Genomic DNA, 22,202 nt, shown 5'->3' with positions numbered 1-22,202 from the left:
GAAGTCTTTTATTAAGTTTGTCTCTCGGCTCCCCCTGAGCCATTAAACACATTGTAGGCTCCTGTTCCAGGGAAGGAGGAAACAAGTACAGGATTCACCATGAGCACCTCCAACACTGAACCACAGTGACGTGTTAGAAAGTCAGGCCAAATTCTCCACGTGAAAAATATTTGAACCTGCATTGCTGGTTCCTGGAGACGTTTGAAATATTCTGAATCTCTCCCCCTCCATATCTGTCCTGTTTTTTCCTATTTTTTTCCCTGAAATTAGATGACTCTGGGATATGTTTACTTGTCAAGAAAGGAAATGTAACATAACCTTTTATTTCCAATTCTTTTTATCCAAAACTATACAAAATATAAAATCTGAAACCTGCTCATCCTTTCATTTCTCTAGTTTTTAAACAAACTTGGCTAGGGAAATGTCAGGCTACACCAGATTCCACCTCTGGATTTATTTCTGTCCTCTAAAGTAATTCCTATATTTGCAACAGGGTTACTTTCCTCTGCTGAATTCTCTTACACCAAAACACCCATCCATTTAAAATCTTCTACATGATGAGTTAATCCCAAAACAGAATATCATTCTGTACTGAACAAAAGCACTGGGAATTATTTAAGGATTTTTTGCTATTCCATGGAAAAAATAACAATTCTCTTTTCCTCTAGATAAGAAAGAGTTATGGATTCTTGATATTTAACTAAACTATTCTGGATTTCCCTAGATTTTCTATCTTCTCAATAACTAAAGAAAGTGGCAATATTAAAAATTCAGTGGCTCATCAGCAGATCTATTTCAAACCCTAAACTTACCCAAAGAATAAAATTTGGAAGAGATACAGGAAGGGATCAATGTAAAATAGTGTTGCTTGCAAAAGAGTGTGCAGTAGTGTCTGCAATTTAAAAGTAACAGGAGAGACTCTCCCTGGAGAGCTAGGTTATGCCATCTTTCATAATTAACATTAGAGCTTCAGACACGGTGGAGGAAGAAGAAGAGATTGTACAACTTGTGGCATTTTTATACAGTGGACTGCTACTCAGCCATAAACAAGGATAGACCTAAGACATTAACAGATAAATGGATGCAACTTGAGAGCATAGTCATAAGTGAAAAAATTCAGACTCACATGTGTAAACATCGTATTGTCTCCCTTGTGTAAGAAACATAAAGAGTAAGTAAGATCCAAAATCTACAATAGATATTGTTACAGGAAAAGAAACTGATCAAAGGGAAGGAATAACTGGGATGAGGGGAATGAGAAAAGAAAGAGAAAAAAAATATATATGAAGATAATTATGATATTGATTTCTTTTAGTTTATTGAAGAGAATGGCTTGTCCCTAAATTGTTTGATCGATTCTGCATGCCTGTATCTTGTAATCTGAGCAACTACTTTGACGGTATCAATACACAACATATTAATCATTAATTCCTTATTATATTGTTTTGAAATCCTATATCATGGGTTTTGTTTTTCTCTTCAAAATATTAAAAAATAAATAATAAAGAAAGGTACAGTGTACACTGGTGAATAAACCAGGAAGAGGACAAAACTTGGAGATTTGTCCCTCTGAGCCGCTGCAATATGAGAATGGGCATCTTCCATCACTGGTCTAGAAATTATCTTAACACAGAAAAATGTAAACAGTGGCCTGGATTTTCAGGCTGAATCCATGCTCGGTTATGAATGATTATTCCCCAAAGAAGAGGAAAACTTCAGTGACAGATTAAAAGAGTTCTCTGAAAGGGAAGCACATTGACGAAGCCAGGGCCAGCACACTACAACCCTCAAAAATAGATAGGTTTACATTCCGAGTGTTTTGGGGCAGAGGGATGAAATATTTGATATGCCAAATATTTCCCCACCTGGTTTAAAATGTTCCTTAAGCTTCATTTGGTAAAATCTGACACTTTCTGAAACTTCAACTCTAGCGCATAAGAGCACTGGATGGGAGGACGTGTGTGTTACACTCCTTATGCAAGGAACGGCGTGAACTGAGGAGCTTCTATCAGGCAGCCCCAACTGGTGGCCAGCAGCAAAGGGAGCGACAGCATACAGCAAAGCAAGAGCAATGAGAAAGGGCCACGAGAGCCTGGGAGCAGCGCATGTCCAGCATGATGAAAGCAGTTAGGAGACAAGCTCGCTGTCCAGACATGCTCTGACCAAACAGAAAAAAGTTATCTTGATGAGACCAGTGACTGCCCCAGGGGTACACATGCCCCTAAATCACCAGGGTCACACTCTGAGATTCCTGCATCAGCAATGATACAAATATCAATCAAAGTCTCCCTACATTGATAGAACAGATGGGCTAACGATGCTGAACTTAAGGATACTATGTCATGAAATAGCCTCGCTGCAAAAATGTGTACTAAAGCTTGCTGCTTTAACACATTTTTAGGGAAAGGCTTATTGTTAGTGCATTAATTTTATAAAATGTGATGCTAATAAAATGTAAAATGCTAATGTGTATACACCCTGGCAGTGCTAAATGGAAATTTGAATATAATAAATGAAGTTGGAAAATAACGAAAAATAAGGTCACGGCACCAATTAATAAAAATATACATTTACAAAACAGATTAGCTAGGAGGCAAATATGTTTTCCATAAAGTGACTCAACAGAGTCTTCATTAAGAGGCCCAAATCTTTAAAATATGAATAAATTTCTAAAACATAACACATTTGTTTTGCTAAGGCATGACTGTTTTAAAAACAGAACTGTTCCTGTAAAAATCAAAATTCCATCCTTGTCAAAGAATGTTCTTCTGGTGCCCGGAACACTCTGAGATCATTTCCCCACCTCCAGCAACCCCTGCCCTCCAGCGATCCTACGTAATGACCTTGGCCTCATTCTCCAGACGCCACGTACATCCTGCTCCTTCTCTGACCAATGATACTTTGCATTTCATCACTGCATATATATCTTATGTCAAATTATGGCCTGCCACCTATTTCAAGTCTATTTCTGTATAGTATAGCAATCACATCAAAACTTTAAATAAGCTCTTTTAAAAAAATCAAGAATTGAACTCAGGACCTTGCAATTTCCAGGCAGGCACTTGTACTGCTGAGCTATTATCTCTGGCCCCAATCCTAATTTTATTGTCTCCAATTTCTGTAGGCCAGAAGCAACTCCTGGAGACTGGTTTTGTTCCATGATCACTAAGGATTTAGGTATGACTCTTCAGAGAAGCAAGCTGGAACTAACTGTGCCTCTACAATCTACCCTTGAAGATAACACTGGGTTTTTCACTGTATGGTCTCAGCCAACCAGTCTCTAGAATGGCTCAAAATCACAGAGGAAGGATGCAGACCTCCCCTCATCACGGAACTGTGTAGGATTCACAGTACTTAATTCTACAGTAGAATTAAGAATGAGGGCTGCTTCTAGGGCCATCTTGAAAGCACCATATGCTGCATACTCTGATTTCAATGTAAGTGTCTACCTTGGGTAATATTTCCATTTGATTCTTATCTTATTTCTTCATTCTTCCCTAACTTCCCAAATATACATTCTAAAATTCTTGACAATGATATATTAAATAACCATTGTCTCACAGTATGTGGAGCATATGTCCTTTCCCAGTCAACACTGTTTGACAACGTGCTCTACTTGGCCATTGGAAACTTGGCAATGACGCAAAAAGAAACTTTGGGTGTGATTGTGCGGTTTTCCTTGAATATTAAATTGTGGTGCTATGTGATGCAAAAAGTTTGCATCAGGTGTAGGTGCTCCTTCAGCCTGAAATCCAGAGGAAACAGGAAGCTAATCAGAACCCACACACAACGTGGAACTAAGCTCAGCTGGCAGAAACTTGAATCAAACTCAACCAGTCAAGCTAAGCCAGGCTCAGTCAAACCACAGTCAATAAATGCTTGTGTTTGCAAACTACTGAGCTTGTGGTAGCTTTTTATGTGGTGTTGTTTTGGTAGCACCCTGATATAAATCCCTTTGCTTCATCTAGGCATGTACCAAAGAAATTCCATGTGGGGCACCTTGATAGGGTTAGGGGTCAGGATAGGGATAGTATCAGGATGCAAGAACCATAGTATTGGGGTGCAGAGTACCCAGATAGCATTAGAGTTTCTGTTAGGGACAGTATAGGTATGCTTGTGCCCATGTATGTGGATTTGCTTGTAGGGCTAGAGTTAGGGTGAGGTTTAGGGTTAAGGATAATGTTGCCATGCAAGTACTTAAGTATTAGTTTGCTAGAGCAGGCTTAGTGTTAGGGTTAGGGTTAGGGTTAGGGTTAGGGTTAGGTTTAGGGTTAGGGTTAGAGTTAGGGTTGGGTTAGAGTTAGGGTTAGTGAATGCAGACATATGGCAATCTGTGTCAATCCTATTCCCTTAGGATGAATTTGCATCCACTTTGACTAGTACCAGATAAAGGCAGTATGAATATTTTACTACATTTTTTTTGTCAAGCTGTTCCAAATTTCATCTTGGATAAAAACAAAAGGTACATTTCTGTGTCACTGTTTTTGCCTAAAATTTCTAGTCTTCTACCTTCTTCTCTCTAATCTTTGTAAGCCTCCTCACCAATTTCTGATTCCTTCACTGTGTTTAATGTTACGTGTTACTCAGTGTTGGTGAACTGGTATCCAAAGAAAAGTGTTCAGTGTATACAGAGTTAGTGTTAGGGATAGTGTTGGTGTTAATTTTAGTTTTTATGTTAGTGTTAGTGTTAATTTTACTGTTACTCTTACTGTTATTGTTACTGTTACTGTTAGAGTGCAAATACCTAAGTATTAGGATGCAGAGTACCTGATTAGTGTTAGTGCTCGGGTTAGGGAAAGTGTTGGGATGTCAGCACTCATTCTTGGGGTCTGAGTTACTAAGATAATGTTGGTACCAGCTATAGGGATAGGGGAAATAAAAGAATTGGGTTGAATTACCCAAGTTTTTGGCTGCAAATCTAGTTATGTTTAGAGTTAGTTCTCAGGATTGGGATAATGTTTGTGTGCAAGTACTTGAGTATTAGAGTATTAGGTATTGGGGACAGGGTTAGTTTTATGGCTTGTGTTAGAGACTATTGATAGTTTTGAGGTTCAAATATCCGAGTACTGAGGTACAAGGTACCGGACAGTGTTAGAGTTATGTAAATGAATATTATTGGGTGCGCAAGAACCCACAAATTGAGGTATGAGTTTCATTCACGGTTAGTGTTAGTGTTAATGTTAGAACTAGTGTTAGCTATAGGGATATTATTGTTTTGCAAGTACCTGAGAATTGGGTTGCAAGGTTCGAGTTAGAAATTAGGAAGTTGTTGTGGTGCAAGTACCTGAGTATTTGGGTGCTGAGTGCCTGTCTAGGGTTTGTGTTAGGGTTAGGCATAGGGATATCGTTGGGACGCCACTACCCAAGTGTTAAGTAATGAGGTACACCAATAGGTTTAGATCTAACGTTTGCATTAGAGACAGGGCTACTGTTTTGTTACAAGTAACCATTATAAGGGTTAGGGATAAGTATAGTGTTGTGGTGCAAGTACTAGAGTTTTGGGTGGGGGTTAGGGTTACAGTCAAGGATAAGAATAAGGAGTTGAAATTACCCAAACACTACAGTTCAGATGTTTTCATGATTAAGTGTACCCTACATGTACATAACAGCAATCTTCGTTAATCCAGTTACCTGAAGCTGAGGTTTGCGCCCAGTTTGGCCAGTAGAGCATAAAACTTATATGAATATTTTAGTACTTTGTGTGGATAAAACTTTTAATTTTTCCCTGGATAAGATGCAAGGAGTCAAATGGCTGTGTCATGGTGTCAGCATACCAGTATGAATAGTAAGACACTGCCAAACTCTTGTAGCTGACTCTAGCTTCCACATTCTTATTATCAAAATCTGAGAACACACATTGTTCCACATCCTCACCAATATCTGGTTCTTATACTTAATTTAATAATAGCCATTGCACAGCATTTAGAAATGGTAGCAATAATTTTTTGATAATTAGTCATAACAAAAAATCCACCTACTCTAATCTCTAAGAAGACAGACATTTTGATTAAGCCAACTAACTACAATATAAGGACAACAATTTTTGTTTTCCACTTTATTTTAATGCCTAATATTTTTAAAACAATACTCATTGACACTTTCAGAAAGGGCACTCAAATTTAACTACCAGAACATGAGTGCACATCTATATCAACACTTTGTAAAACTGGGAAATTTACAGCACATGTATATTCATATCATCTTATTCTCTACTTTAAAAAATGATTGCCTCTACTGATTTTGTTGATTATTATGTTATAGTTTTTATTAGCTCAATAATCAATTTTTCTGATGGATGTTTGGGGATTATTTTCATGGTCAGATCAGAAAATGTGGTAATAATTTTAAAGTTTGAAATCTTTTGCTTAAAGATCAGAAAAAGAATATATTTTACTTAAGTTAATAACTCACTTTAAGGGACCATGATTCACAACACTCATTCAGAGAAAACTGGGAATTAGAAAATGGAAAGCCAAAGTCTATGTTATTAACTTTGTTAAATAGTAGTGAAAGCACAAGAAATCACAATCTTATTACTTAAAAATGAGCTATAGTAGATATAGACACAACACTATAAGTAATACTATAAATGGTCTCTATCATTTTTAGTTTTCAATGTCTTGTAGTTTAATACTTTTGCAAAACTATGAGAAAATCATTCATGCACGTTAGATTCAGAAAGACTTATCTCAGCTCAAGATATAATTTGATGTTTGCACAAGCCACCGACATAGTCAAGAAAGCAAATGACACAAAGGTAATTTACCTGTAAGCCTTTCAATGCCTCTGTGTGCTCACTGGAGCAACTCAAATTATTCAGTGTAAATCTGTTACAGCTGTGGCTGATTATTATCCATCAATGAATCTCTCTAGTATAACTTTGGGGAAAGGTATTCAATGCCTACCATCAATCATCAATCACTGTGTTTGCTGAAATTCATTATCCTGTCAGTCTAGGAGATTTAGATAAAATTCATTTGATGAATCTTAATGAATAATAATCTCTTTGCTAAGAAAACAATTAGAAACACAATCTTAAATCCATCAGAAAATAAATTTAATATGCATTTGTAAAAGCCACCCTACAATGCTATTATTGTCTTTCAAATGCATATCTAATTATTAATATAGTTCCAATCTAAGTGTATTATCTAAAATGGATATTATTTGCAAATAATATACTAGAAAAAATATAAGATGGATGCACCTTGAGACCATAATGTTAAGTGAAATAAATCAGACACACAGCTTAAATACTGAATGGTTTCTATTATATGCAAAAACCCAAATATAAATAAAAAGCCAATTAAAAGATGATAAGCAATAGGGAGATAAAATTTTTTCAAAAGAAAATGGGAACAAGAGATACTTTTTTCATTTTAAAAAGAATTAAAATATGTTATGCACATGTATCATCTCCCTACAAGGAATGGAATTGTCATGTATTACAAACAGGTACTAACAAAAAATAAACATTGAAAAAAGTAAATAAACTTCTTTACACTTAAGGAGACATAAAATGTATAAAATTATGATTATTTAATTTTTATGGCAAAAGTAGGACCATATTAACTTGTGGGTAGTCACACATAAGCATAGACACCTATTCATTCTGCTTTGCCAGGGATTACATGTAAAGTACTTTTCAGAATGTTCAGATCCAGTGAAAAACTGTAGGGATATACAGACTTGAAAAGGAAAAGAAAATAGTTGTGTGAAAGTCTTAAAGTTATCTTGATAACAAAATCTTAAAATTAACAAAGCGAGAAAAGCATACCTTGTACCCTATGCAGTCTCAACTAAACTTAGAGTGTGTTGGTCTTGCAAATGTAGTCACCTGAGGAGGATGTAGTACTTTAAGTGATTTCCATTCATCCATCGCCTTCTCTTGAACTATCTGGGCCAAGACGTCTATCTTGGAAAGTCTGCAGTATGGCTCTCCCTGATTTTTGCACATCCACACTTCAGCAGTCTTTACCTTTCTATCAAGCTACTGTTGTACTTATTCATTTTAATTAGGGTAAAGTAAATTATTGAAGCATTTAGATATTAACTAGAAAGTTAATCTCTTACTAGTTTAACCAGCATTTTTATTAGAAGTATGAGAAGACTTCATGGACTTAGCAGATTCATAGAATTGGTAGGCTAGTTATAAATCTACGTATGGTTTTAGTGGTGTACTTTTGACACACTTTGTGGCATAATCCCCATTAATTTTAATATAATGCTTCTGCAAAACATAAGGCACTTTTCTGATACACAAATATGGTATTATACTGAGAATATCAACAAAAGCACACATGTGATCACTAGTTAAATGCTTCAACATACATAATTTAAAGGTACAAAATAATCCATATCTAAGTATTTCTGTTCCTAACCCATTTCAGCCAAGTATTTTCACAGAAACACAGACATACAACTTTCACACAACTGATGCACTTGATGACAAACTTTAGATTAAAGAATTTTCCATTGGGATAAAGGAATCCAAAAACAGTTGAACTAGAAGCCATGTGTGTTACACTCTGACAGAAAATTTGTGTTCATTTGCCCATGTCCTGAGACTACATGAGACCATGATTATGAGCAAGGCATATTTAGTTGGTTATTACAAGTAGAAACGACAAATGAGTTATACATGGCTTCTGCTTCCTCAGTCTTTGCCAAGCTGGCATAGTAGGTGTTGAAAGCAGGAATGGTGCTTCTGCCATTCATCAAACGTGCCTGTCTCTCTGCCTTCCCAGGTGGTTCAGCCTCACTTAGGTTTATGTGGGACCATGTGAGTAGTTCTAGCCATGGAGAATGTGTGCCGGTTTCCATTTTTAAAAATATGAAGTTATTTCATACTCTGCATGTATTTTAATTCTCAAGCCATTAGGCCATTGGGGTTGGCCATTAGGGTTTATCAGTCACAAGAGCTTTAGCTTTGATGAATTCATATCACTGCATTGTATCATTTTCTGCTACCCTGATTACACTTTCTTAATTGCCATTGATTCCAGATTCTGGGTATGTGTCAATTAGCTATTGGTATCAGTAAGCTACTAATGTCATCTTCTAGGCTCTCTTTTGTCTTTGTATTTTGTCTGTGTCATAGATACTATGTTTTCAGTTTAATATATTTCAGTGTACAAATGTATCTTTTTTTACTTCTATCCTTTTATTCTTTTTTACTTCTATCTTTTTATTAAAAAGATTAAAATATCCTGTAATTTTCAATTTTTCTTATAAACAAAAGGCCAATAATTTACACTTTGATCCCATAAACTGTGATCCCTGCTAATTTCTGAGATGCCTTCATATTATCTTTCTTTTTGTCACAAGTACAAAGTGCTTGGTTTCTTCTTAATGACATTAAACTCCTGATCAGTCATATCTCCCTTGGCACCAACTTCACAAATGACTCTTCTTCAGCCAAAATTTTTAGTTTTTCAAATTTTTCTACCCTGTATTTTGATCACAATTATCAATATAAATCTAGCTAGATCCAATCAGCGATACCCATGTCACTGCTTTGAAATGTCTGCCCACACTTACTAGTTCCTACTTAAGAAGTGACTCAGAATTGTTCCTTTAGAATTCATTGCACATTCACAACCATCCAGCCAACCAACCAACTCAGAGGTTGCTTCAGCCATAGTCCAAGGGGGCCTAGCTACTGCTTCCACTGATAGCATACATTGTTTCCATCCATATCATGTTGGTTTTACAGATATGGAAAATGCAAAGTTAGGGCAGCTTCCATTCAGAATTCAAGGAAATATCTGGAAATTGAAGCAGGAAGTCCCTGGGCAGGCAGTGCGTGATACTGTATATATGAAGGCAAATGCGCAATACAAATCCTGACCCTAACATCAGGCAATTTTAGATTCCAGGAATGCAGGATTTCTACCAAGAAAAGTTACAGCCCAAGAGTGGAACCAGCTGAAAAGAAAGGCTAAATGGTTGCAACCAGCATGGCCCTAATGATGGGGCCACTCAAGCTTGTTCCCCATGTGCCAGAATTATAGTTTCACAGATCCAGACATAGAGTTACAGATTTGGTGTTTGACTCACATGGTTATAGTCTTCCTTTGGTCTGCTTTTTTTCTGTCCCTCCATTTAGGGAGATAATATTTGTGCTATTTTATCATATTATTGTACAAGCTGATTTTACTAGTACCAAGGTACAGAGCTAAGTTTGTCTTAAGCCTCAGAAGAGATTTGGACTTGAACTTTTGAAAACTGCTGGAAATACTGAGTTTTGGGGGGAAGGGATTATTGCTTTTCAGATTGTAATGAGAAGAGTCGTATTATGTTAGGCAGAATTACACCCTTGTATTTATTTGAAAATAAAATATGGTGTAAAGAGATGTGTTTGGGTGTAAAGTTGACAAAAGATGAAACAGGACTGCTAACCCCAATATATCAACTTTATTTGATTAAGAAACACTAAGCATCTTAGCAAAGTACTCTGCTAGTTATATCTAGGTCAATTATGGAGGAATCGCCTTGTATCAGGTATGTTGCCTCATCCATTCATCTCTAGCCTCTATTTCCCTGCTTGTTTTCCCAGCCACAATGAACTAAGCAAATTTGCTCTTTTAAGCTGTTTTACCATGAGGTTTCTAGCTTGGATCCTAGTGATCATATACTGAATATCTTGTATCCATGAGCTAAATTAAAACTTTCTTTCTTTAGGCATCGTGTCTCAGCAAAGTCAAGCTAACTAACACAGTTTGTCACAAAACACAAAACCAAAATGGTAGGCATGTAAATCACTGCACAGGCCTGGCTTCAATCCCCAGTAGCCTCCAAATTAAATCCACAAAATAGGACCCGTGTGAACATTAATGCAAACTGAATACTTCAGTACAAACCTTCAAATGATGACATTAAATAATGAGAATCAAATATTTTTCCTCTTCCTAAAAGTAGCAATTCATCAGACAAAAACTTAGGAGGAGGAAAGAGTTTGAGAGAGAAAGACAGAGGCAGAGACAGAGAGAGACAGCTTGATTGTTGGGGTAGCCCTCATTCAATCATATGAGTTTCTAGACAGATTGGATGCTTACTGAAGTTTCAGGGACTTGAGGGGTCTTTGAAGGGGACAAAGTTACAAGAAACCACGGTATCCTTTCTGATCTAAGATGGCCTGGATTAAGAACAAAGAATGTGGGGACATGACATTAGCCTTCCAACCACATGGCTTGAATTCTTCCAATAATGGCCAAAATACTTGGAGGACAAAAAGAACTCCATGCCCCAGACATAAAATCCAGTCATACGTGGATTTTTATTTTGTTTTGTTTTGTGAGATCATGAGCAAGATATGACTAACTCATGTCTACATTCAGGATTCCTGAAGAAAACTGTGAAATATCAAATTTATGTTTTTCAAAATAGAGGAGAAAAAAAGTAAGACCATCACTCAGGCATTTTACTTATTTTTGTCTCCTTTTGATGTTGATTATGGAGAAAGCCTTGGGCCACAGACTCATTTTGGTAATGATGCAAGATCAACAGGAAAATATAAAGTTCAGTGTATCCCTTGAATTTGAAATGTTTGGATCAAATGCTAATTAATCCCTTTCCTCAATGCACAAATACAAAAGATTATATTTCAGCAGTCCAATAGCCCTTTGTAAAACTGAGTCAGCTTTGAACCATCTGAGTGGTCAGGAATTCTCTTGCCTTGAACTTGGATTGAAGTGGTGCAGGAAGACATGATTCCATGGATAACCACCCATAGTACAGAGTTATAGAAGAGGAGCTGACAAACCATAACCTCCACCCACCACCTCTTTTTGTAAATAAAATTTGATTTGAACACAGCCACAATCATCAGCATGTATTACTTATGCCTAATTTGGTTCTACAATGACTGAGTGTTTACAACATCAACACGTTGAACTTCATAGCCTAGAATGTTTACTATCTTCCTCTGACCGGAAAAAGCTTTCCTTCGTCTATACTTCTAGGTTATCTTACTCAAATTCTTTGGGAGCTATTTTATCACTGTAAATTGTAGGTAACTAAAAACAATGCAGAATAATTTTTGCAAAGTAGAGTTTTGGTAAATTTATCTCCTACCATGTCAGTGAAGCTAGTTTTGATTTTCATATTTAATTCAACAATTGGACACATTTATTACTTAAAAATATTTCTCATAAATTTCACTCTGCACAGATTTAACCCATAATTAATAAGTTAAATAAAATCCACAACATATATCATTTTTATATCCATATGATTTTAATTTTTTTTGAAAATGATCTTTTAATCATGCTTTCATATTAAACTGTCACTGTTTGAGCTCAAGCTACGTAACTAGGCAATGAAAGCAAATGTACCATACTGAGTTAGGAATAAAGTATACAGGACTGCCACACGTGGTTTCCTTAGGCCGTTTTCTGTGTTGGTGGAAATTTTGCACAGTTTCACATTTGATCTGTCATATTTCAGCAGGACAACTGTGTATCAGATCCAAGATGATCTGCTCTGCTGACCTGTATAGTAAAAGCATATCTTTTCACCACAGACAGGACTGCTGTCTCTAAATTGCTAAATTGCACAACTTCCAGGGCCACAGATCTAGCTCAGTGGCATAAGTACCTGCCTGGCAAGCACGAGATCATGAGTTCCACCACTGATACAAACACACACACACACACACACACACACACACACACACACACACACAGACACACACTTTCTATAAAACACATGTCACCTGACTTGCATAGAAAAGAAAACTAGGTCTGGAGGAGGAGGGGTCCTGGGTTCCTGAGGCACCTCGGCCCGTGCCCAGCCGCGCCTGGCCATCGGTGTGCAGAGGAGGAGCTGCGCGGATCCGGAGCGCCTGCAGAGGCCCCTTCCTTTGTCTGGAGGAGGAGGGGTCCCGGGTTCCTGAGGCACCTCGGCCTGTGCCCAGCCGCGCATAGCCATCTGCGTGCGGAGGAGGAGCTGGGTAGATCCGGAGTGCCCGCAGGAGGCCCTTCCTTTGTCTGGAGGTCTGTGGATATCTCTGCAAGCAGGGAGGGATCACAGGCTCCTGAGGCACTGCGGTCTGTGGTGAGTACCCTAACCCGGCTGCGATCCAAGAGCTGTGGATATACCAAGGGGCAGGTGGGCGCACAGTGTCCCTGAGGCCCAGCTTGTCTGGAACCGTGGAGTTCTGAACAAGCAGAGAAGGGCCATTGGTTCTGCAGGCCCAATGGCCTGGGGTAGAGTGGTGCCAGAGTCTCAGTACCTGCAAACATAGAAGGGGATTTTCAACAGATCCTGAGGAGGCTTTCAAATAACACTTGAAACACAGAAATATAGGAAAATGACAAAACGAAAGACCAAATTACAACCTCAAACCTCCAGCCCATCTCAGGAAACCCTAGGAGAAGTGTATTTAGAAGAAAATATACCCCATCCTCCTCATATATCAGACACAATAGCTACTGAAGTTGACAAGCAACTCCAGGAAGCTTTAAAGAAATTCAAACTCGAAATAATATCCCAGATAAAAGAAGAAATAATAAAAGAAATGAAAGAGATTCTAAATATATCTAAAGAAAACACAGATAAAAAATTGGAGGAACTAAACAAAAAGATAGAATCCCTAGAAGAACAATATAAGAAACAAACAGAATACATAATGCAGATGCACAGAGATATACAGGAAATAAAAAACTCCACTGAAAGTTGTAAAAACCGCCTTAATGAAAATGAAGATAGAATTTCAGACCTTGAAGACAGGATTGCAGCTAGTGAACAGGAAAGGAAAGATCTTTTAAAAATAACAAGGAATCAGGAAACAACAATTCAACAACTGCAAGATGATGCAAAGAAGAATAACATAAGAATGATAGGGATTAATGAAAAAGAAGGAGACAACATAAAGGATATCAAGAGGATATTTAGAGAAGCAATAGCTGAAAACTTCCCAAGCATGAGATCAGAAACTGACATCAGGATCAGTGAAGCATATAGAACTCCAAACAGTCATAACCAAAATAAAACTACACCCAGACATATAATAATCACCATCCCAGAAATCCAACACAAGAATAGATTATTAAAAGCTGTCAGAGAGAAAAGACAGATCACTTATAAAGGAAAACCTATCAGAATCACAGCAGACTTCTCATCACAAACAATAAAGTCAAGAAGAGCATGGAGTGAAGTATTCCAGATCCTAAAGCAAAATGATTTCCAACCTAGACTGATATATCCTGCAAAACTATCATTTAAAATAGATGGTGAAATACGATACTTCCATGACAAAGAACAGCTGAAGAACTTCATGAACACCAAACCAACCCTGCAAAAAATATTGAAAGACAGTTTAGATACACAAAGGAAAAAACCACTAAGCAAAGCAAATAATTAAAGAGAACAGAAAGATAAAGATGCAACAGCAGAGAGATAAGAATCCTACAATTAAACAACATTTAACAGTAATAACCATTAATGTAAATGGTCTCAATGCACCAATCAAAAGAAACAGACTAGCAGAATGGATCAAGAAACAAAATCCAACCATATGCTGTTTACAGGAAACCCATCTAACCCAGAAGGATACTCACAGACTGAAAGTCAAAAGATGGAAAACAATTCTTCATGCAGCAGGAATCCAAAAAAAGGCAGGAGTAGCCATTCTGTTTGCAGACAACGTGAACTTTAAACCAACAATGACCATAAAGGATAAAGAAGGTCACTACATACTCGTAAGGGGAAAACTCCAAGAGGAAGAGATAACTATCTTAAATATATACGCACCAAACTCCAGAGCGCCCAGTTATATAAAACAATTATTAACAGAAATGAAAACTCAAATTATCAGTAACACAATTGTAACGGGAGACCTTAATACGCCATTGACACCAAGGGACAGATCGACCAGACAGAAAATGAATAAAGAAATAACAGAACTGAATCATACCTGTGAACAAATGGGTTTGATAGACATATACAGAATGTTCCACCCAACAACATCAGAATACACATTCTTCTCAGCAGTACATGGATCATTTTCTAAAATAGACCATATATTAGCTCATAGAACATATTTAAACAAGTGCAAAAGAGCTGAAATCATCCCTTGCATGTTATCGGATCACAGCGCTCTGAAATTAGAAATTAATGATAAAAGATACCGCAAAAATCCCACAAACACATGGAAACTGAATAACACACTCTTGAGTAATCAGTGGGTCACAGAAGAAATTAAAGAAGAAATCAAACAATACCTAAAAGAAAATGAAAATGCAGATACAACTTACCGGAATCTGTGGGATGCAATGAAAGCCGTCCTCAGAGGAAAATTTATTGCACTGAGTTCCCACAGAACGAATACAGAACGAATACAAATAAATAACTTGATGCTACACCTCAAACAGCTAGAAAAAGAACAGCAAGTCAAGCCCAAAGCAATGAAAGCCGTCCTCAGAGGAAAATTTATTGCACTGAGTTCCCACAGAACGAAAACAGAACGAATACAAATAAATAACTTGATGCTACACCTCAAACAGCTAGAAAAAGAACAGCAAGTCAAGCCCAAAGCCAAAAGAAGAGAGGAAATTATAAAAATCAGAGCAGAAATCAATGCAATAGAGACTAAGAAAACAATCCAAAGGATCAACAAATCAAAGAGTTGGTTCTTTGAAAGAATAAATAAAATTGATAAGCCCCTAGCCAACCTTATTAAAAAAAGGGAAGAAAAAGCTCAAATTCATGCAATAAGAAATGAAAAAGGAGAAGTCACTACAGACCCAATAGAAATACAGAAGATCATCAACACCTATTTTGAAAACCTCTACTCTCAAAAGTTTGATAACACAGAAGAAATAGACAGTTTCTTAGAAGCATATGAAGTGCCAAAGCTAGATCAAGAGGATGTAAAACTGTTGAATAACCCAATCTCGGTTACTGAAATTGAAAATGTAATTAAGTCCTTACCCACCAAGAAGAGCCCAGGCCCAGATGGATTCACTGCAGAATTCTACAAGAAATACAAAGAAGACCTAATGCCGACACTCCTCAAACTATTCAATGAAATTGAAAGGGAAGCAATCCTTCCTAAGTCATTCCTGGAAGCAAATATCACTCTAGTACCAAAACCTGAGAGAGACCCAACTAAAAAAGAGAACTATAGACCGATCTCCCTAATGAACACAGATGCAAAAGTCCTCAATAAAATATTGGCAAATAGGATCCAGCAAATCATCAAGAAGATTATACACCATGACCAAGTGGGATTCATCCCAGGAATGCAAGGATGGTTCAACATACGCAAATCAATAAATGTAATCCACCATATCAATAAAGCCAAAAATAAGAATCACATGATCATTTCTATAGATGCAGAAAAAGCCTTCGATAAGGTCCAACATTTATTCATGATAAAAACTCTACAGAAAATTGGAATAGATGGTCTTTACCTCAATATAATAAAGGCCATTTATGACAAACCAACAGCCAGCATCATACTAAATGGCCAAAAATTGAAAGCCTTTACTTTAAAATCAGGCAAAAGACAAGGATGTCCTTTATCACCACTCCTATTTAATATAGTACTGGAAGTACTAGCCAGAGCAATTAGGCAAGAAAGAGAAATAAAAGGGGTAAAGATAGGAAAAGAAGAAGTTAAGTTGTCATTGTTTGCAGATGACATGATACTCTACATAGAAGACCCCCTAAGCTCCATTGAAAGACTCTTTGATACAATAAATAAATTCAGTAATGTGGCTGGATACAAAATCAATACTCAGAAATCAATAGCATTCCTATACACAAACAACAAAACCACAGATAGGGAAATAAGGGAAACTGGACTATTCACATTAGCAAGCAAAAAAATGAAATATTTAGGAATTACTCTTACGAAAGAAGTGAAAGACTTATACAGTGAAAACTATATTACACTGAAAAAGGAAATTGAAGATGATCTCAGAAAAAAGAAAGACATCCCTTGCTCATGGATAGGAAGAACAAACATTGTGAAGATGGCCATTCTCCCAAAACTCTTATACAGATTCAATGCAATCCCAATAGAAATACCATCAACATACCTTATAGATCTAGAGAAATCACTCCTAAATTTCATCTGGAACCAGAAGAGACCTAGAATCGCAAAAGCAATTCTAAGCAGCAAAGACAAAGCAGGAGGCATCACAATCCCTGACTTGAAATTATACTACAAAGCAACAGTAGTAAAATCAACATGGTATTGGAATCAAAACAGAGCTGAAGATCAATGGAATAGATTAGAAGATACAACCACAACTACAAACACACTGAACCACCTTATCTTTGATAAAGGAGCCAAGCAGGTTCACTGGAAGAACGACAGTCTCTTTAATAAATGGTGCTGGAAAAACTGGCTCTTCATTTGCCGAAAACTAAAGCTAGACCCATGTCTATCACCATGTACTAAATTAAAATCTAAATGGGTCAAAGATCTGAATATTAAAACAGAAACGCTAAATCTATTGGAAGACAAATTGGGTAGAAACCTTGGAGACATAGGAGTAGGTAGAGAATTCATGAATAGGACTCAAACTGCACGGGAAATACTTCCCAGAATCAATAACTGGGACCACTTCTTATTAAAAAGTTTTTGCATGTCAAAAGAAATCTCCAGCATAGTGAAAAGAAAACCCACAAACTGGGAAAAGATTTTAGTGAACTCTCTCTCAGACAAGGGACTCTTGTCTAAAACATATAAAGAATTAAAAAAACTCAGACCTCCAAAATTCAAAGATCCAATCCAAAAATGGGCATCTGAGATGAATACGCAATTCTCAGATGAAGAAATGCAAATGGCAAATAAATACATGAAAAAATGCTCATCATCATTGGTCATTAGAGAAATGCAAATTAAAACCACACTGAGATACCATCTCACTCCTGAAAGAATGGCCAGGATCAAGAAAACCAACAACAACAAATGCTGGAGAGGCTGTGGGGAAAAAGGAACTCTCCTGCACTGTTGGTGGGAGTGTAGACTGGTACAGCCTTTGTGGAGATCTGTCTGGAGGTTTCTCAAAAAGTTGGGATTGGAAATCCCATTTATTCCAGCTATTCCACTTCTAGGCATATTCCTAGAAGAACTGAAAGCATCATACCACAGGGATATATGTGCACCTATGTTTATAGCAGCACAATTTGTAATCGCCAGATCTTGGAAACAACCCAAGTGTCCATCAACTGAAGAATGGATAAAAAAGTTGTGGTATTTCTATACAATGGAGTATTATTCAGCTATAAAGAAGGATCGCATTGAGATATTTATCAATAAATGGGCGCAGCTTGAGACCATACTCATAAGTGAAATAAATCAATCTCGCATGTATGAATACCGAATAGTTTCCCTAATGTAAGTAATGATTCAAATATATAAAAATATGTGATAATCATGATTCCCCATTATGTGGCCTTGAAGCCTTATAAAATTTTCACTTATTAATTAGAAAGGCTTTACTCTGGGCTTTTTGATATGGAAATATTTGAAGCCATAGTATATGAAGTTTTATCCAAATATTTTAAGGAAAAAGACAGACACTATGGTAACTACTATTCTTTAAAAAAATTATTTAGCTATTTCTTATGTTTATTTTAATTAAGGGAAAAACTTAAAAAATTAGGATATATAGTAGTAACTCTTTTTGATCTCCTATTAACTTGTTTTGAAGTCCTGTAATACTCCCAAGATCTTGTTTTGACTGATTAGACTCTGTTCCATTCTGTGCGATAGTAGCAAGTTTGAAGGTATAGGCAACTAATTTGAAGGCAATAAGATTCACAAAGATGCCCATTCTGGTTTGACTATTGTCTCCTTTGGAAGTCCTGTAATGTTCACAATGCCTAAGTTTTATTGGTCTTGTTCTCCACTGTTTTGTCCGGCTTTATAATATCTAATGAGATGGACAATTCCTTTTAAGGAAACAAGAGACAATGTTGATAACCATTGTTGATGACCTGGTACTCTGTTCTACATCATGTGCTATGTCTATCCTTGGTTTTGACTTACAGCTTTGTTTTGCCATATTTGACTTTATTCTCTCCCCCCCAAAAAAGTAATAAGAACTAAGGAGTAATAAAATCCAAAATGTGTAAATTTTGTTATAAAAAAGAGAGGGAGGGGAAAAAAAGAGCTCTAACGGATATAACAGCAAGTGTGTTTAGGGATGTTAAATAGCTGACTATATTAATGTTTTTGGATCATTGAACACAGCTGTTTGCAGTCTCTCTGTTTGAATGTCTACTTTGTATTCTTTGATACTGTGATTTGAGCAACTATTTCCAAGATGATATTATGTAATCTATTAACAGGTGATTTCTTACTGTTATGTTTTTTTTTTGTAGTTCTGTATTATGTGTAACCTTACACTGCTTTGTTTTGTTTTGTGTTTTTCTCTTTTTCCTCTTAAATAAAAAAAAAAAAAAGAAAACTGGATATGATTAGAAATGTATTTTTAATCTTTTTATTTTAAAATAAAAAGAACAAAATCAGCACAGAATTTCAAAGCAACATAATAGATTAACAACAGTTAATATATTAGGTATTGTTATCTTCAAAGTAGTTGCTCCGATTATAGAATGCAGGCATGAAAAAATGATCCATGAGAGCACAAACCATTCTTTTTGATGAGCTCACAGAAATTAGAAGTGTATTTCATGCATGGCTCAGATGTGTCTTGAAGGACATTTTTCCTGTTTTTCCATTCAGCAAGAACTAAATCTTACAGATAACATTCCACACGACAAGTGGCGGGCTGCATTTTCCAAGGACAGACTTGCTTCTTGCTGTGTGCCTTTCTCCTTCACAACGCACACAGGACCGGTGCTGAGTGCCACGGAATGGTAGGTGGAAACAGGTGGCAGCAACGGAACTGTACGTGAACACAAATGTGAGTGCTCAGATATGTTGTCCTGAAAACTAATGGTGTCCCCTTGTCCCCTGCAGTAAGTCCCAATGCGATAAACCACCCTGCCTGAACATAAGGGTGACATCAGGGAAAGAAGAATGAAAGAAGTAGTGGCTTAATTAAATTATAGTTAAAATATTCTGCACTGTAACACACTGAGAACCCTTCCAGAGGTTGCAGTAAGAGTCTCCTGTGAGACTCAGCTCATCCATTTTATGCTTTTGCTAGCTAAAGGCAGACAATCCATTGAAATGTAATTAACTGATGTCCTCAGAAAGAGGATTTTCAGATGTCCTTCCATCCTCAAGTAACATTGTATGCAGAGGCAAAGGAAATGATCAAGTTCAAAAATTATTTTGGTTTTGAGTTACTTTCTTAGGAAATTCAAAGGAATATTTTAAGTGAAAAATCTTTACTTTGCCACAGCACGAAGATTAACTCCCAAATAAATCCTTCTATTCCTTTTCTAAAAGGGAGAAAAATGCCAATTTCTCAGAGCAAAGCTAAAGTATGTCATCAATATTATATGAGAAATCAAACTTTAAAACCCCAGGTAAGATTGAAGTGAAAAGTGGTCTGAACTATCCAATTTAAATCTAACGGGAGTTCTGATAAATAACATTGATCTGATTCCTATGCATGGTTCTTAATGCTTTTATGAATTCCTTCCAGGTATTTAGTCTCCATAAAAAATATGCTGGTAGCACTCCATTGCCATGAAAATCATTATTCTGGAGCTAGATAGCAAATCTAAGAAATTGTTGTCGCCTTGAAAAGCCCGCGACCTTGAGAACAGGCACAGAATCAGTAATCCACTTAATCTCTCCACAGTGTTAAAGCCAGGTCATTAGACTGCACAGTTTTTACTATACAAGAACATCTTAATTGTTGTGTCTTGAGTTACTCAATTTTCCAATGACTGAATTGAACAAATGTTCCACAAGTTTTGTTGCCACTGAATTTAGTTAGCAAAATAATATTGTAAGTATCTGTTCTCAAATACATACATGAAATAAAGTTTCTCATTAGCGTATTTTGTTTAGGAAATCTTTCAGCTGTGTGAAGATACTAAATTTATTTTTCAATCAACATAATTTATTAAACTAGAAAGAACATCCCAGCTCTTAGGAGGAGTGATCTCCAAAAGCTGTCTTGGGTAACCAATTGGTAAAATACATGTGTTTTTAAGTATGGTATAAACATTAAAAACATTGGTACATATAAAAAACTTCAAGGTAAAATTTTCATAATTAACACAAAGTTCTGCTTTCACTCTCTCCAAGCCCTAATAAAATAAATGACTATAAACAAATTTGAAAAAATCCTTAAATCAGAAATATAACTGCATAGAGGAGGAGAGCAATGAAATGTTAGAGTTTAAAAGTGCAGGGCTAGAGGTATATGACTTAACAGACCTAAGTGAAATTAATTAAAAACTGGCAGCCTGAAAAATCAATAAAAAGTCCTGGTTTATCTCAAAGAGTTCCAAAAGGTCTATGAAACTTCAAGCATTAGGAATTTATATAAGTGAGGAAAAAAACATGAGGCAGAAAAAAGAGGAAAATGATAAGGACATTTTTTAAATGTTTTAAGGAATGGAAAGATTTCTCACAACCTCGTTATTCTTGCAAATTACTGGTAAATACCAAAGCGGCAAACTATAAAAAGTAAAAGTACTCTGAGGGAGAGAAAAATGTTGATGATCTCTGTGAATGTCATAAATCTACTATGTATAAACCTAAAATTTTAACTGTGACATTAATAAGTGCTTAAATGCTAATAGAAGTTTTATTTTGTTTCAATTATAATTAGTCTTGTGCCCTTCAAAAGTTTGAGTCCACTGGGGGAAGTACATTAAAGATAAAAACACAAGTAGTGACGTCTGAGGTCGGGAAGAGACTGACTTCAGTGTCTCTAGACCTAAGGCGTATTTACTTTCATCAGATGAGAAAGGTGTCTCAGCTGGGTAGTCCTAGCCGCCCTGGGAAACTAGGGCAGCCAAGAGACAAAGAATGCATCCAAGTAAGACAGCATTGCACCTAACTTGGGTGGAGCGTTGTGTAGAGCATAAGGCCTTTGACCTTTGTCACCACAGCCCTTGAGTGGAATGGGATCCCCACACCTGCTAGCTCAGCCTCGACCTGTCACCTACCTCATGTCCACATACATCTATTTCTATAAACATCCAGCTTTCTTGGTGTCAGTCATTCCGAGGTCCCTGGCCGCTTTGGCCACTTGTGCTCTTCTGCACACTGAAGTTCCACTTTGGTCTCTGGTCATCACCTCACCAACACCTGG

At 36.7% G+C, this 22,202-nt stretch overlaps 1 long non-coding RNA gene across 5 annotated transcripts in view; it reads right to left on the bottom strand.

Moving 5' to 3' along the window:
• The window catches only part of LOC134478061 (uncharacterized), a 194,402-nt gene that overhangs the window by 105,779 nt on the left and 66,421 nt on the right, over positions 1-22,202 (bottom strand). For 2 of the 5 annotated variants that reach the window (XR_010050412.1, XR_010050410.1), the window contains one exon: positions 19,445-19,868. The exons of the other annotated variants lie outside the window; for them this stretch is intronic. This is a non-coding gene — a long non-coding RNA (uncharacterized LOC134478061). Of the gene's footprint in view, positions 1-19,444; positions 19,869-22,202 lie in introns of those variants that run through there. 5 annotated transcript variants of the gene reach the window in all.

The sequence above is a fragment of the Cavia porcellus genome, unplaced genomic scaffold (assembly GCF_034190915.1).
Source record: "Cavia porcellus strain 051 isolate PalLab524CR breed Dunkin Hartley unplaced genomic scaffold, mCavPor4.1 scaffold_11, whole genome shotgun sequence".
Lineage (NCBI taxonomy): Eukaryota > Metazoa > Chordata > Mammalia > Rodentia > Caviidae > Cavia > Cavia porcellus.
The sequence above is the reverse complement of the archived record's forward strand: the minus strand, read 5'-3'. Positions and strand labels throughout refer to the sequence as shown.